This window comes from Rhagoletis pomonella, unplaced genomic scaffold, assembly GCF_013731165.1.
Source record: "Rhagoletis pomonella isolate Grant_MI unplaced genomic scaffold, Rhpom_1.0 Rhpom_scaffold_00002, whole genome shotgun sequence".
In the NCBI taxonomy this organism is placed as follows: domain Eukaryota; kingdom Metazoa; phylum Arthropoda; class Insecta; order Diptera; family Tephritidae; genus Rhagoletis; species Rhagoletis pomonella.
In genome coordinates, this window is record NW_023458556.1 from 33,973,200 (window position 1) to 33,989,383 (window position 16,184).

The window sequence follows — 16,184 nt, forward strand, 5'->3', positions numbered from 1 at the left end:
CCCGAATATGTCGCATAAATTTAGCTGAATTGGGTGAAGCCGTTCCCAAGTTATATGATCACACCAAAAACGTTCACTTATTTTTATATTTTAGTTAGTATGGGTGGTGCCACGCCCCCTTTTCCGAATTCGGGCATTCGCATAAACCATCTGCATAATAGATTGAATACGTCACATAAATTTGGTTGAATTCGGTGAAGCCGTTCTCAAGTTATGAGGTCACACCAAAAACGTGCACTTATTTTTCTATATAAGATTGCGAAACAAAAATATGATCATGACAGAAAATTATGTGTGTATTTATGTATGAACATATCGATATTTTCATCGATAACTCTTCATTAAATACACTGTTTTAGGTTCTGGGTATACAAGATGTACCTACTTTGTATAATTACCTTGACACATCAGCTTTTTTGGGTATTTTTGTACATACCTGCAAAGAAAAATAAAAATACATAATTGTTTTATTAATAGGTTAAATAAATGGATAAGAAAAGCTTTTGAAAATTTTACTTATGGTTTACATTACTAAGTAGTAAACAATATCACTCTTTGAACCTAGGAGATGGGCTACTATTTCAAAAAAATTAAATAAGTATTTTTTAAGGTTCAGTTAGTCTAGACTTAGTTGTAATGTACCGTAACCTATCATATTGGCCAATGCAACATATTTTTATTCAGGCATTTTTTTATGCGGCTTATAGGCGACAAAGTGGCAATCAGCTAAAATGGAAAATACAAAAGCAAAATATTTTCGCTTCTGGCTAACTTGACGTAATCATTGACGATTTCTTACGTAACTTAAGTTAACTCTAGACTAACTGAGCATTTAGCTCTGAAATTCAAAAAAAAAAAACACTTGGTCATTAAAATTCTAAACGAATGGCCTAAAGATAAATTTCACCAGCATACAAAGCTCAAAAAATTCGTTTGTAAGTTTTTATTCGCGGTTTAAAGTAAAAGCGTTCAAACAGATAGACAGACCGACAGACGGAGAGACGAGTATGGCTAAATCAGTTCAGCTCAACGTTATGATCATTAAGGTATTCATTTTCGTTTCTCTTTTTCTTGTGGCACTTAAAAACATCGGACCAAAGTTGAAAGGTGAGAGGAGAGCGCGATATGTGAGGCTGTGTTTTTCTTCTCCAGGGGTGAGTCTATTAACTAGAATTTATTGCATAAGGGATAGGTATAATTTCTTTGTCTTTTTTGACCTCCTAACAAACTCGAACACACGCTAAGGCTCGCTAAGTCATATTTAACTTTTAAAGAGATGAAAATGTTAAAATAGTTGGGTCTCAAATATCAGTTCCCGTATGCATTGGAAGTGAAAACTCCATCAAATGTGAAGAAATATCCAGAGGATTGGATGACGCTTGGAAAGCTATTCTTTTGCGTTATATCTGTCCGATATAAAGCTGCCATTGATAATATTTGAGGTGGTCCTTAAAATACGAGACATCTTGGGGCACCCTTTTTTTTGTCCCACGTGCCCACATCCACAAAAATTTTAAAATTAAAAAAAAAAATATTTTATTATTTATTAATTATAATTTATCAGATTTATAGTCAATAATTGGCAGAATTTTCGCAATTAAAAAAAAAAAATTCAAAACCTGGTAGCGACCCCCCCTAAAAAATTGCACAAACTTTTGAAATTTTCGTGGATGTTTTTTATTTCGAACGCAGAACAAAATAAAAGGCTGCCCCATAAATTTTTTTTTATATATTTTAAGGACTACCCTAACCTTCATGTATCCAAGTTCACAAATTAGAATTGCCAACGCCGCCGAAAATAAAGAAAAAAACTTTTTATATCTGCGATTATTCCATCACATTTTCTAAAATAAAAAATGCCATTGGCACTTGAAAAATGCAGAAGCATGCTCGTGCAAAGCCTCACTTTTATTTATTACCGGAAATTAGGGCAACATTATGCTGGCAGCGTTTTAGTGAGGCGATCTAATCTAACTAACAAAAACAAAGTAATATAAATATTTGCAAACAAGTGTGTGCTTCGCCATATAAAAAATATTCAAAAGTGGATTTGGCACTCATACGCCATGGCATGCACTTAATGGAGGCAAATATTTTCCGCCTATTCACAGTCTACTGGCAAACCAATAAAATACAGCAATTTTTACCCAAAAAGCAAACAAACAAAAATAGCCTACCAACACTTGTTTATCGCAGCAATATGGCACAAAAACAACAAAAAAGTGATGGTGATACACTAAAATATTTGGCACAACAACAAATCGTTTACTGGTTTGCCTCGGTGTGTAGTTGACCGGGAGTGGGCAAAAACTGCCAAGCTGAGTGGGTGGCAGACAACATTTTTTAGTCTTCTTCTTTTCCTCCTCTGCACCTAAGGCCAAGTTGTGTACAAATATGCAACTATGTAGTAGGTTAGTAAAAATAACAACAATAACAAAAATCAAGCTTCGCAACAATGCGAGCGACATCACTCGATTTTGCGAATGTTGGTAAATTTTCCAAATAATTGCTGCCCCTTCAAATTGTTGTTCTCATTTGTATTGCATCGTAAGGCGAGTGTAAGTGTTAGACGATGTGCGCAACGGTGTTTGTGTGTGTGGGTGGGTGGTTGGCTTGCGTTTGCGTACGAATATTGGTTGTCGTGCTCCACTTCTATGCAGACTAGGTAACCTATCTATCTATCTACCTACAAACCGTGTAGCCGCATGTTATTTGCTACACATTGTTTCAATAGAAAAATGTTTGTTAATATGCAACCAGACAACTAAGTACAGCAACCACACACATACCAGAGTTGTGTACATTGTTGCATGCAACACACCCGCAATTGAGTGGGAAATGAATGTCGCTTCAGCTTGAACACTTTACAAGTACAGTTACATTATTTGAATGCACATGGCTACTTGCTTGTTCGGGGTTGACGACTGACTACTGAACTGTCTAACTGTCAGACTATTCCAGTGACCGAGCATTGGCTTGTCAATCGCCTTCATTGCCAGCTCGTAGTGCTTTGGTGCGAGGAAATGGCGCATGTGGGGCATAAAATGCATGTGGCATGAATTCATGTGGCACCAGTGAGGCAACTAAGTATGTTGCTTGTCAACATTCTGTTGCATTTAGTTTCTTGCGCTGATGACTGCTTCTCGTTCTTCCCCGGTTTCTTCTCTATTTTATTTTTATTGCCTGATAAATTTGCGGTACATTTCATTGAATTCGGTTTTCGGTTCGTTGGTAAATTTTATTATTTTCCCCTATAAGTTTGAAATGTATCAAAGGAAATCCTGCGTATAGAATGAATGCCATGTGTGCGAATGTACTCGTATTTACACATTTACACTGATATGCAGAGTTGCTACACAACAGTAAACTTTGAAATCTAAGCTTCGTCATCAAAGTGATTGCTGTAAAAAGAGAAATGTGGTTAATAAGGCTGTCCTTATAATATCGATATCATGAGGCCCCCTTTACTTTGATCTACGTACAAAATAAGCACAAATGAAATTTTAAAAAATTTAAATTTTTTTATTAGATTCAAAATCAAAATTTTGTAAAATTTTTGCGAATTGAAGGTTTTTTATTTTCGTTGTACGTAGAACAAAATAAAAGGTGCCCGATACAAAATTTAGATGTTGATATTTTAAGGACAACCCTAAAAAATACTTATAAGCATACGATTTTTTATCAGTTAAAAAATGCCGTAAAATTCTTGTACAGAGATATTATTTTTTATTTAATAACAACGTTTTGAAAGTATTTATAAAGCAGGCAGACTTTTTAAAATTAAAAAAAAAGAAAAAAATATTTCACCTTTTTGTGGAAGATAAATAAACCGTCTTTGAATAGTTTTTGCGCAAAGTACACATTTGAAGAAAGTGCGCTATATTTAGGCTAGAGTTAAAAGCTTATGAATTGAATTTCCAGGAGAAAGTCCATTTCCTACTTTCTTAATACATTTAGTATAATATTAACTCACAAATATTTCTGAAGCCCTTTTCGTTTGCCACCGATATTTTAATATTTAGTAGATCTTATCAATTTAATTAAATAAAATTTTTCTAATTGGTGACAGCCCGCCACAAACTTTCTTCATCTCCTTTAGTTTGATACCTATAATGAAATTTTTTTTCAATTAAGTTAAATTATATTTTTCCAACCTGCTTCATATCATAGAATAATTCTACATGTAATTCTAAGCAAATTTGCCGAAGAAACCTTGGGCCTAAAATCAGTTTGGAGTTTGCCAAATTGCGAAAATATCTTTCTTAGCATTTTGCTGTAGTGTCGTAAAGAAGTACTTACATTTTTTAGAAAACATACTATAAGGTTTGTTTTGGTATGAAGAATTGACTTCTGCACTTATCTTTTTCTTAATCCTTCCACCAGAGGGAGATTTTAGACCTAAGGTTTCTTCGACAAATTTGCTTAGAATTAACTCAGCTTAATGTATATATATATTTATTGCTATATCGAAAAATATTTGGATATACACATGTATGTAGATAATGTTGTAGATAAAGGTATCAACAATAGAGTACAATGGAGTACAATGGAGTGTATATCGATGGCTGAGTGGAATATCGTCTTATTTCGGCAGCCAGTTCGAAAAAGCCCTCTCTCAGAAAACTTTTCAAAAACGCCCTACTTCAGAAATTGGTTGAAGAACACCCTATCTCAGAATTTAGTTGAATAACGAAATACATTGAAAATGTGCTGAGATATGTCATTTTTGAATCGGCAGCTGAGAAAGGGCGTTCTAAAACCAAATTATGAGATAAGGTGTTTTTCAATAAAATTCTGGAATAAGGCGTCGTTGAAAAAATTTTTGAGATAGGGCGTTTTTGAACTGGCTGCCGAGATAGGTCGATCTTCCACTCAGCCATCCGGTACACGAACATAACTTATCCCAACTCCTGCGCCCCTGTTCGTGAAGTTGGTGCAAGCCGTGGAAAGCAAGGGCGAAATATGGTACTCAACCCGTATGAGGTTCAAGTAAAATAAAAACAATTTGATGACGCTGTGGTGTGTAGGATGACCGGCTTTGATTCCATGACAGTAGGGTATACGTAATTGGAACGTCCCAGATCTATATTTGGCTAAGGACTTTCACTGCAGCTGGTTTTAAAAACCCTTTTGAGGAATATTTACGCTTCTTGCCGCTAAGTACTAGGTATTCTGCGTATTTAACTATGTTGTTCTAGTTAGTTTCGCTATGTAGCATGACCTTGATTAATTGGTCCTACCAGTTCTTGCAGATTATTGCGCTCAATCGAGACTAATATATTATAGGGATAAAGCTTCCACTCCACCATGAAGGGGTGAGAAAGCAATAACGCCGTTGAAAAATAGCAAAGTCCCATAAGACGGCGCCGTGCCGGAATACCGGCTGAGCTGTTCAAATCCGGCGGCAAAAAGTTTTTGGAGGGGGACGTTGGCTTGCGAAGTTCTCGAAATAGCGAAGCACTTCCAGGGTTAAAAGCATGCATAGTCCTAAGTATTATGCCTCAATTCCTGTGCCATTCTAAAATTTATTTATCCAATATAATCGGTTTTACTTCAGTGACATAGTACATTTTGGTGTGTATACAGATGAAGCATAAGCATTCGTATATATTTTCAGATGTTTTAATTATTTCCAACACTTAAAACAAGTTATTTTTTTAATACTTTCTCAAAGGATACATGCGCCACATTGCAATCAAATAATATCAGAATTCATAAAACTAATGTTTCCAGCCCATATGTACATATTTATATAGATCCGTACATACATACATACATGTATATGTACACAGCAGAGGAAAAACGAAAATATTACTTTCTTTGCTTTGCTTTCTCAAATATATTTTCAATTAGTTCATTTTCATTTCGGAATGCACTTAGTATGGATGCCACAAAAGCAACGAATGACCTTAGCAATTATCATGCATGGCAATTTGAACAAAAGAACAATTTAAAATAGCAAGGGAAATATAAGTGGCTGCCGCAGAAGCCCTCACTGACTATGCCTCAGCACTCAGCACATCAAGTTACAGTTGAATGCACATAAAAATAAACGAGTACTTATGTAAAAATGCAAGTTATACAATGCACATGGTGAATCACTTGCACTCACACACACACATGCCCTACGTACACATATTTATGTATGTATATTGAATTGTAGGTACTCGTATATCCTAATGCCTTGCTGCTTCAATTCTTTCATTACAACCACCACAACAGTACATATTACGAATACATTCGATCATTGAAAAGTGTAATTGAAACCACAACAACAGCGCAGATTAGTACCGTAATAGCAATGTGAAGAGAGAATGGCTTCAGAGCAAGAGTATGCGTATGAGAGAGAGGTAAAAATGGCAATTGGGCGGTGAAGTGAAGCGTAGCTGTGGCACTTCAGCGCTGCAGCGGCTCGAAAGACAATAAAAGATGGATGCATATGTGCATACATAAACACAAACCCCCAACACAACCGCAGATGAATGGATGGTTCGACGGATGGTTGATTGCGAATATAGACAGCCTCAGGAGATTGCGCAAGGATTTAAAAGCTGATGGAGGCAACGAGACAAATGTATGAGTGTCAAGCGGGGAGTTAAGGCGGCAGAATGGAAGGGAGTTAAATACAACATACTACATATAAATATGGCCAACTTGCAAAGGAAGTCAGTGGGCCGAGGCTTCGCCAAGCGCTAACGATATTCTTGAAATAAAAAAATTTTGTTGGTTATAAACTTAAGAGAGGTGGTGCATTTTTGAGTCGAATGTTTGAGAATCGGCTGGCTTCATTTTCGTACCCTCAACGAACTACCAAGATTCATAAAATTGTCTGAAAAGCTTAAGAGGAGGAATTGTTTACCACATCCACCTATTTTTCTATATAATATTTTTTGTTTCTCCAGACCTTAAGTACTATAGGCAATTAGTTTGAACTAGTTTTACCAGAGAAACCGTAAATCTCAAAAAATATGAAAAAACTCTTAAAACATCCCGAAAAATAAAACAAGAAAATCATGAAAAGGTCCTGAGCGGTCCCGAAATAATACCCAGAAAATGCCGAAAAGTATCAAAAAAACAAAAATTAAAAATAACAGCACCTTTCCTTTAAATATCAATAAAAATAAAATTATAGTTTAAAAAACTAAAACCTCCCTATTATAATTGCCATTCGTACTGTCCTCAGGTATGTAACTTGAGAATAGAAATCGCTGCATCTTTTAGGCGCATCAATATTACATAGTTACATCCCGAGCTAATAAAAGGAAGGTAAAAAACCAAAAACAAAAGGGACGGCAATTTTTTACTATGTCTTTTTTATTTAATACTAGCTTTTAATTACAGGCACAAGCACTTCACTTGTAAACTTAACTACAGTGTTTGAGAATGTTGAAAGCAAAAAGGATTTGAATCTTTTTAAATGGTTATTAAATCTCTCAAAATTATCCAGCCCTATCCGCCAAAAAAGATGTAAGCGAGTTTTTTATTTAAATTTTTTTTTTTATGCTGAAATGTTCCTAGGGCATCTGTGTATGTCTATCACCAAAGGAAAAAATAAATAAAAGAAAAAAATGTCGCTTAGATCTTTTTGGCGGTTAGATCTCGATATAATATGCAACAAAATCTAAAGTTGAAACCAACATACCCCACCTGAGTTTATCTCTCCGAGCGACTACTATGGCCACATCACAGAAATTGCATTTTAGTGTTTTTCTGTTCTGCTCATTTATTTTTCATCTTCCCAATCTTTTTTTTCCGCCAGCCATTTTTATTGTTACAGTTTTACTGCTACTACATTCATCTTGTTGCAACAGTTTGTCAGTGTCATCAGTTTGTAGCAGCTAAGTCTGTGAATTGCTGAGTTGCCGGCATCGCAGCTTAGTATATACTTCTGCCAACAATTGCTAGCGACATTGCGGCTGTCATGGTTGCTCAACAACTTACCAAGCTGATATTTTACAAGAACAATTTTTGAGTCATTAGAGCTGCTTCACAGCAAAAGTGCTACATAGAATTGCCACTACCAAGTCTGTCGATAGCCGATTGATTTGATGTGTAGCAATTTAAATGTTTAGCAATTAAACATAACCGCTCGCACACACGCTCTGTTATTTTAAAACAGATATGTAAGTAAGTATATATGTATACATAGTAGATGTGTTTAGACAAGTATAAAAACCGCAATTTCACATTACGACTGTGTTCAAGAGTGCGAGAGCGAATGGTAGTGAAAAGTGTAGCAACGCACATATCAAGGGCATCAGCCTGCGGTGATGACTGCTGCCAACTGCAAGGGGCAACAGAGCGTATGAGCGACCTGAATGTTGAACTCACATGAATGAGCTGTGCCGTCGTCACTCAGCTGCTGAATGTGCATTTAAATCTGCCGATTCCGTTTATGTACATACGTAGTGCTGTCATGGTTGTACATGCACAAACATACATATATATACAATTACGTGGATTGCACGTTCATTAGGGTGGTATAAAACAAAAAGTGAAGTCGGAATTTTAATGTTCTCACCGCCTAGGATTGTCCTCTACCGAAAAAAAGTATATTTTGAAATCAAAAAATATTTATAGGTCGCTTAAAGTGCTTAAAGTTTTTGATGTATCTTATATGAAAAAAAAACACAATTTATCGTGGAAATGGTAAAGAGTTCTTGAAAATAAATATTTCTCACTAAAAACAGCCAATTGCTTATTTAACCACTTTTTAATGTAAATTATTTTTATAGGACCCCTAAAAGTCCCAAAAATTTAACTGGTACCCATATAGAATCACTAGTATGTATTAAAAAATGGTAAAATAAACATTTGGATTTATTATTCGAAGAGAAACAGACATTTCTGATCGAAAAATATTGATTTTCAATTTCACGAAAAATGTTTTTTTCAATAAAATACAAGAACAACTTTGAGTGCTTTGAGCGACCTCCAAATATTTTTTGGTTTCAAACAAGAAAAAAACCCCTGGGGTATAATATTTCGGTATAGAACAATACTAGGGGATGAGAGCATAAAAATTTCAATTTTAATTTTTCTTGCACATTTTTTAACCACCGTAATGTACATTCGTGTATCTACTTACAAATTTGAGTGTGTGCCGCCGGTTTCTGATTTCATTAGAAATTGAAAATTCTGCGGAATGTAAAATATATTTCATTTCACATATTCAATAACCAACGGCGTTGTATTTGCACTGAGTTTGCTTTCGGTTGGCAAGAGATTTAATTATGTTGTAATTGTGCATGTAAAATTTAATAAACGTAGGGTGCTGGAACACCAGTTGGATATGCCAGTAATGCGGAAATTGCGATGTATGTATGTACGTACTAAATATATTTGTGTGTGTATACTTACTTTAAATGAAATGGAATTTGCGTAAATTGTAGTGATCGGTCCCTCTGAATTTCGGGTAAGTGTAATTTACATTTGTCAATAGGCATAAAAATTAACTTCAAATGTGAATATATCGGAAAGATGTTAGAAAAGTAATATATGCTACGTACATACACACATACACTGGCGAGCAAAACTGAGTACATGGTGATTTTTCTTAAATATTTACAATATTCTTCAAGAAATTTTTCTTTTAATATTTTTACAAAAATTTTTTCTTACTTTGACGGAAAAAGCTGCAACGCGATTATATAGACGCTCAAAACTTGCACTTCTTTAACTAAATATTCATGGGTGATCTAATTGCTAAGCCATTTTTTTTTTTAATTCAAATTAAAAAGTTTGAAATTTTGTGGAATTTTTCTAAATCATGTATATGGATTGAAACTGTGAAAAATTAACAAAATTTGCTTAAAAAAACAAATTTTGCTTAAAAATTATTTAAGAAAATCACCATGTACTCAGTTTTGCTCGGCAGTGTATATATGTATGTACATATGTACGTAGCAGATTTTACTTTGTCGACCTCTTTCCGACAAATTCACGTTTAAATTTAATTTATTCGCTTTGGGGATTTCGTATTTGTGCTTGCTTTCATATGCTATTAATTTCAATTATCCTTTTCGGGTTATTTGCGTTTATTAGTTTGCATACTTATATTTATTTAATCATTTAGCTCAGGTTGAAATAAAATTTTGCAATCAATTTCAATAACATAATTTACATTTGATAGATTTGCTAATTTATTAGTTAGTCAGTTATTTTTCAGTAGCAATATTGGAAGGTTAATTAATTATTTAGGTGTGATTTAACTTAAGCAAAACAATTTCAAATAATTTGTCATGTTTATTAACTAAATTTTATGGATGAAGTATTGAGTGTTAAAGTTAGTTTTAAAGCATTTTCTTCTTAAAAAGTAAAGTTTTGTTTAACAAAAATGTTTCATTCGTGTGCGCCATAATATCCAATTTTGACCTAGTAAGAATCGGAAACGGTCGGGTTTTTCATAGGAACCAAATGGGCGCCATTGGAAGCTATGACTCCAGCCTGCCTCCCAGCCCATTACCGGATTTTATTTCTGAAGAAATGCCTATCGTTGGAAGTGACTTATTTTACAAGCTTAATTTTGTTAAAGTTGTAAGATTCAAAAGATTGACTGGGCCGGATGTTACGCCCATCATACTTATTCTCATCATACATATCCAAAGGTATTAGCCAAAATTTATGATTTCAATGCTGTAATCGAGTTATCTTCAACTGGCCGTAACACCCTGGGGAGGAAAATGTCCCCTAACATGTTTTTTTATTGATTGTTTTGGTCCAAGGAATATGTGTGGCAATTATTTGTATGGAGCTTTGGATCACCCTGTATAACCCAAAACTATACTATGCCGCCCGATGGGCACGACTTGCTTTGATTGCAATGAACCGGGCTCGTCAGTTGACACTTTTGCAATGGTTCATCTCTTTAATGACAGGATAGTCAGAGAGGTCATATTTAGACCGATAGTCAGGAAAATTAGTCTTCACGAGGATACATCTGATAACAGAAAGAGACTGATCGACATAAGCCTCAAACACCCACAAAGCCACGTCGATTGCCCCTGGTCAAATAATGAAAAATCAAATTAATTACGTTCTGATTGGCGAAAAATGTTGATATATTTACCTAAGTTCCATCCGAGGAGCCACCACTCATTTAGATGACACCGCGAAGAAAGTTTAACGTCAAATTGCAGAAAGAAGTGGTGAGACGAAGATTGTCGTTTCAGTGCTGCATAGAAGTACGCAGCATACAAATCCACTTTTCAGAGAGAGTTATGGGGAGATATTTTGAGATATATTCTGAGAAGAGGAAGTAGGAGAGATGCATATGGTAAAGGAAGAAACAGGAGGCAGAAAGACATGAGTGCGAAAAGATTCAGAGCCTGGCAAACGGAAATGCGATTCAACATTCTGCAGAAATCAAGTGGTTTAAAGCGAACGACGATGGATAGTAACAGACGTTCAAAGTACACTTAAAGTTGATTTTATGAAGAAAAACCTAGGCCAATGTGTAGGACCGAAGTGCACGTCGCTTTCTTCGACCAAGATGGGAGGTGAGAGAATTAAAAACGACAAAGTCCTTGGAGTCCACATAAGACCGTCTACAGCACATTGCTCTTCGGGCGCATTTGTCAGATGTTCTGCGGAATTCAGTCATATATAAGTAGGTAAATACATGTCCGCAGATTTGAACCTAAGTCTACAAGTCCTTTGCTCAATTGCGGACAAAGTCCTTACGACGGATGCTGTTTGAAAGCAGCGATCACCTTTTCATAGATGTTAAGGCCGCTTTTGCTTGTATTTAGAAAGAGAATGTACCTCTATGACTCCATGTAAAAACTAATACAACTATTTAGAGCAGCGTTGATCAATCGTAAGTCTTAGGCAGGGCAATTTTCTTTCATGCGGCTACTTTTTTCTGGTGTTGGAGGGTATAACTAGGGAAGCCAATATTAATCTCCATGGCATAATATAGAGGAGAAATACTTGATTGTGCTGATACCTTCGGACCCAATACCGGGCCGATAAGGGCAGACTTCTCTAGCATACCGAAAGAAGTAAAATAAACGTGGACAATGATGAACAAAGAAGAAAAAGTTTATCGGACTTTCGAAGGAAAGTTTCTGCGCAGGATCTATGGCTCTGTTCGCGATGGCAATGAGTACAAAAATAGATGGTAATTCGAACTCTTTGAGCTCAGTCATAATATATTATTAGTTTCGCTCTTAAAAATGAAACGGTTATGTTGAGTTGGACATATCGAACGATGGGTTGATGATTCTTCGGTGAAAAGATCCTTTGATCCGAATGCGAAGTTTTTAGTCGCTGAAGTTGCTGTGCCCTATAAAAGGAAGACTGGCAGGCATGGAAAGGCTGTAGATGAACAAAAGTCTTCTTGCTCGCAATATAAGTTGTTGTGTGCATAGGAATATATGATTCAATCCTGTGGCGGAAGATCAAAAAACTCACTGCTGGCGTGCCATTTCTTACTGACGAACTACCAGAATAGCTTTGGCATACATGACAACCGCATTTTCAATTGCTGGCTTAAAGTGCGCTTTTGACCAGCGCCGTGATATGTTGAGAGTCCAACAACTGAGCTCTTTTACACCCAACCATCTGCTTTAGTTTATTGCTAGATCCTGTAGTTTTTAAACAGATTAAAAGGAACACGAAAGCAATACGATAAAAGTGCATATGTATGTAGTCTAAGTGCTGTTTTCTGCATGCCTTGTTTTGTGTTAGTGTCGACAAGAGAAAAATTGAACTGCCTGGCTTTTATGGCGTACATGAAATAACTGTAAAATATGATAAAGGAATAAGTGGTTAGAAACAAAAATCACAGTAAAGCTGCTTAAAGCTGCTTGCTAATTCAGTTTTCTCTTGGCCAGACTAAAAATTTGTGCACCTAATATACATACAATGGAGCTATGCTGAAGAAGGAGCACATGCATACGAGCATGATGCGTTAATATATATATATATATATATATATATGTAGATACATACATATGTATTTGGACCATGCGAGCACTCCAACTTTTTTATTTCTATTTTAGTATGTACATTAAGGTGGACCTTAAATGTAGGAAGCAAATGTTTACATCAGATTTCCTAAGTCTCAATCCCTACGTTGATGCTACAATAGTCGCACAGGGGTCAAAGTTCAAGTTACCCTGTGAAGACGTCTTAACCGAATACAATCGGGACCAAAATTTATATGAGATATCCTCGACTATGATAGTATCGATTTTGGGTATGAAAAAAAATCGTCTCCAATGGGGACCAAAATTTATATTTGATATCTGTGACCGTGGTATTACCGATTGAGGGGGTGAGACTGAAAAAAATCCTTCATTTGATTTTCTAAGGATCACCCTAACGTACGTACATACATAGATATGCGCCCCTGCCCCGAATATAATTTTCTCTTTTTGCCTTTTGGTAGTGTGGAAATTTATCTTAGCTGCCAGGTGGTGGCAACAGCAACAAATAAAACAAGGCATGGTGCAGGAAGACACTAAAGGAAGAAAACACAAAAATTATAAGTAAATACACCAAGCGCAAAATAAGCGCTACCAGCAAGAGAACAAAGATATTGCAATGAAATCGCTTGAAAAGTACATACGGGCATGAAGATGAACCTGCTCAGTTCCTGTGCTCACAGTAATAAAATGTGTATGTATGTACGAATATATAAATTTGTGTTAGTGCACAAGTGTGTGTGGACGGAAATAACAACGCGACAACGCAGGCGACGACAACAATCACAAAAAAAATGGTATGAAAAACAAGTAAACTACAACGACAGTGAAGAAAAAATTATGTATACATATGTACATACATATATGAATAGTAGGTATAGTAGGTATAGTAAAGCCTGCTGCTTCGAAGTTAAAGTGGCGTTGCGCTTTTGGTGTTGAGCCACCAGAGAATGAAGACGAACAAAAAAGTTGTTCGCCAACATAATCTTGTTATAAATAAGTAAATGTCTCATAATTCATGGCGGCTTAAATTGTGAGCATGACTTCCGACTTTAGCGGCGATTGTAGCCGACTAAAGCCAGTGTAACTTTTTAGAACACCGGCAGAATAGCTGGTTGAAGTACTCGTAGCATACTAAAGCAAACCAAAAGACGTTAGGTTGGAGCGGAGTCGAACAACTACAGCTACAACTGCATATAAACGCTGACGAAAGCGATAACCACCAGTATGTGTAATAGGAAAAAAGTAAGCGCAATCACTTAGCATCCCCACATATGCGGCATTCTTTTTCATATCGGACACCAAATTTGTGGTCACACTTTCTATTGGCTTAAACATTTTTTTATGGGTTCTATAAAGGAAAATCTTGAATGGTCAGAACCAGAAAAAACTTCGCTCTTTGGCAATCCTATCTCCGAAGAAAAAAATTCCTCGAATACGAAAATTTGACGCGAATCGGAAACATGACAAAATTTTTTTTTTGAAATCCGTCCGACTTAAAAAATAATGGCTCATATACGGAAGGCAGGAAAAAATTATGAAAAATAAAATCTTGTATGAGCCGACGAGTGGCAGCATTAACTTAATTTTCAGGGTGGACACATTTTCAGGTTAAGTTTGGCGGCATACTCGTATATGTAGTACATTCGCATAAGTATTAATATTTTTTTATTTTGAAGCCAACAAAGGGTGCTGTGTTGAAAAATAGGGTATAAAATAAAATTACGAGTATTTTAAACATATAAAAAAGATTATAAATTCACTCGTAAGAAAAATTATATCGCGGAGGCGTTGGTGGATTTTTTGCGGTTCAGCGCCATGTATAAACATACAAATGTGCCGTGTATGCCTGCATGCAATTTTGAAAATGTATATTATAAATGTACAAATATACTACTGACAGGTACTTTAACATACAGAAATTGCATGTGAATAATAAAAGAAAAAAATGGTTCAATGTGACCTTTTGAGGTTAATTTAATTTCAAACATTTTAGCACACTGAAACCTACAAAGACATTTTTGGATCAGATAAGAAATTTAAATGTAGGCACAAAAATGTTTGCTAAGTCTTTTGACGAGCTTCTCCCTCAATATTTAGCGTGAATATTGATACTAAGTCGCAAGTGGAGAGACCTCTTATTTATACAATGTCGCCTTTTAACGACAAATAGTTTTAACGATCAGCTTTTTACACACGTATCGTTGGAACAAGGTAATTTAAATCATGCATTGCCTAAAATTAGGTGCTCTGGGATGAGAAGTGATATTTGGCAGAGGCAATGCACGGCAGGCGATAGAGTCCTTTGGACCATTCAAAGAAGCAGACGATGATGGCATCTTTCCAACGTTTATTCCGTGAAAAACTGATGATATTATCGCTCCAACGGTCGGAATTTTTGTGCATAATTATACATGGGAATACTCATACATACCGTGAGCTTGGGGAAAAATATTTGTAGAATTTCTTCCTAAATCGAAACATCGGCGCCAAGACTCACTCAAATCAAGAAGACCTAGCTTTATTCACTCCCAAGAGGTTTTCAACTTCATTACACCAAACTCAGTTTGCTTATGTCAAAAGGAAATCAACGCATTCCAACCTACAGTACTTGGTTATCAACTAAGACCGAAAGGGCCCTCGAATTAGGAAGGTAGCTCTTTGCGCCTTCCTAGTTATCGAGAGGATCTATCTCAAGGGCATTGGTGGTTAAAAGGGGTATGAACCTTTATACTTTCGCGTTCAATTTAAATAAATATTAGTGAGATGTTCTTACTCCCTTCCTTTGGTTACCCATGATGAACGACGTCGTATTGTGGTTAAGCTGCCATTTGCAACGAGGTACTGTACTGTGGCGTATAACTTGTATGCTAGTACGGCTTCTGAATACATCCGAAAAAAAGTTGTTTTTACACCATTTCCAAGAAAGTATAACCCTGGTACATTTACCCTTGGAGGTCAGTGCTGGAATACTGTGGCGAACTCAGTTATATTTGGGTAACCCTTTATGGTATTTTCATCTAGACCAAATCGCGAATAAAAAATCCTCAGGACCAAGTATCCTTTTAGAGAAAGTTTTGGTCGGACATGAGGTCTAAGCTCTAACTTAGTAGTACGTCCGATTATCGCTGATGCCTCAGAAGTCTGGCGGCCAAAAAAACTACAAAAATTTCCAATTCCAGATAAAAATGGAGGGCAGAACAGGTCATAGGGTTTATAGGGCCGCACAAAACTTTCAATTTCAATGCCCTAAAG